Source organism: Aplysia californica, unplaced genomic scaffold, assembly GCF_000002075.1.
Source record: "Aplysia californica isolate F4 #8 unplaced genomic scaffold, AplCal3.0 scaffold00117, whole genome shotgun sequence".
NCBI lineage: Eukaryota > Metazoa > Mollusca > Gastropoda > Aplysiida > Aplysiidae > Aplysia > Aplysia californica.
This window is the reverse complement of record NW_004797387.1, coordinates 30303-32722: the sequence shown is the minus strand read 5'-3', so window position 1 is coordinate 32722 and position 2420 is coordinate 30303. Positions and strand designations below refer to the sequence as shown.

General features: G+C 43.1%; 1 protein-coding gene across 1 annotated transcript in view; it reads right to left on the bottom strand.

Annotated features, from left to right (window-relative positions):
- The window catches only part of LOC118477512 (calmodulin-regulated spectrin-associated protein 1-B-like), a gene marked incomplete at its 5' end in the record, with an annotated part of 7106 nt that overhangs the window by 1184 nt on the left and 3502 nt on the right, over positions 1–2420 (bottom strand).

Genomic DNA, 2420 nt, shown 5'->3' with positions numbered 1-2420 from the left:
GCTTCTAAGTGATGACATTGTTAGTGTGTTTGTTACCCTACGTCTATGCTATCATATTTTCAAAACAGTGAAAGGAATGTGGCCAATAATCTTCGTAAAAATTAACTTTCATAGTCAAAGCAGACTAACTTGTAGGTTACAAGTTATCGCTATCGTCGTTCGCAACCGGTACCGAGGCACTTCTGTGGTCGTAGGAGCATGTAAAAAGCCTGAAAAACCATGCCTAGAGGACCAGGGAATTACAGGATTGCCTCTTCATAAAGAGTAATCAGCAAATTCACCACAAGTAATATCAATACATTCTGAAACAAAATCAAACGATTTATTACGACTGTCAACTTTATTGTAAACGTTTTCGTAGTGCTTCCCTCATCTCTCTATAAAAGAGGCGAGCCCTGAAGGGGCCCATTTCCGCCATTCTGGTAAAGGTTTTGTCCGGGAGATCAATGTATAGAAAGCGTCTTCCCGTTACCCAGTTGGTCAGCTTCCCATCTGGGTCACGGCAAAACTCAATTAAAATCTTGGAGCGAGGGACGACGTCAATCGCCTCAAGAATTTTGTTAATGTCTTCGTTGCTGTCACTGATTGGTACATTGTCCACAGTCAGCTTGGTTGATTGTATCTCTTTGCCATCCGGCCCTCTGATGGAGAAAGGGTTGTTCGCAAATAAATCAATGTGTTTACCTCTGATCGTGATTCCAGAGGCAAGGAGAGCAGCCCTACTCTCGTTGTTGACAGTGTGGACCCTCCACAGGCTCCCCATGTTTTGGGCACCTACCATGGTCTTTGGGCCAGATATTCTCACTCCCGCAGAGCGGATTAGGAAGGTTGTCGTCTCCTGTGGGCAGTCTGCCGACCACAGGTACACTGGCTTTGAAACAGACAGGCTCAAACGTAAAACGTAATTTGAACAAAATTAATTATCAAGTATTGCAACAGAGCAAGAAGAAGTGAGAGAGAGAGAGAGAGAGAGAGAGAGAGAGAGAGAGAGAGAGAGAGAGAGTGTGTGTGTGTGTGTGTGTGTGTGTGTGTGTGTGTGTGTGTCACATTCTCACACTACGAGAGATAACGACGAGGCCAAACAATAGAGAAAGGTTAAGGGCACTATCACCAAAAAGTAGATAAGCACGCGCACACACAAACACACATAGGAGTACAGAGCCTACATTCCACATATGGGCGCGGGAGAGCAAGCATAATATTATAATCATTATTATTACCATTATTATTATCTTACTACTATCATTATCATCATTTATTATTATTATTATTATTATTATTATTATTGATATTTATTGTTTTTATTATAATAATAATTAATTATTAACATATTTATTATTTTACAACTACTACAGACAGACAAACAAATTGAAGCAAGCTACCGAAAATTAAGTGCCTTAGAAATGTCGTTGGCAGTGGAACGACACTGTCACATTCTACGTCTTTTTAAAACTAACCTGTTTGTTACAACCCCAATCTTCACAACTTAGATTGTTTAGGAAAGGGGCTTCGATAATGTCAGACGGGGCCAGTCCAGCCTGAGACAAAGGGATACAACATCCTAACAAAGAGCAGAAATACTCAACAACAACAAAATTCACCCCACTCGGGAATCGAACTGGGGTTTCCCGCGTGTGACGGAGAAGCGCCAAAACGCTACACCAAAGACACCAGTGTCCTGGACGTCTACTGTTGCAGCATCCTGCCAATTTCTTTTTGGTAACTCGTTAAATTCTTTACTTTTCACATGGGTAGCCTAGTGGATAAGCTACCGGTCTCGTAACCGTGAGATTGCGGGTTCGGGTGTTCGAGCCTCAGCTCGGTCCGACGTTGTTGTGTCCTTGGGACAAGGCACTTAAGACGAATTTCCCAACTCGGCTTGGTCCAATCGGAGATGGACGTTAAACTTGGAGGTCCCGCCTCTTTAATAACCTAACAGTGTTGATACGGGTGTTAAACACAGTTAAACCTGTACCATTTCACCAGTTTAGTTTAGTATGGGGTTTTACGGCGCTCGCAGCGGCACAAGGTCATATATGAGAGCGCATTCATCAGTTTCCCACTCATTTTTCGGCTATTGTTTCTGTCGGACAATCGTGCTCCTTCCTGCACCAAATGCCCGCCGGCTATAGAGTCTGAAGTGCTTCTGAAGAGATGTTTAAACATTCCGAATGAAGGACGGTCGACCACGGGCACACATCCATCCTTGAGGCATGTACTATAGACAAGAAGATATTATTATTTTCTGTTATTGTAGATAGAAGAATATCACCCTTCCCCCTTCTTTTAAAAAAAAGTCTAATACTTCGACTGTTTCAGAACGGACTGGGGTGTCGAAGGGATAATCAAGACAACGAGGAACACAGGGAGACAAAGTTTAAGCATCGGACACAGAGATCGGAGGGGGGGGGGGTTACAGA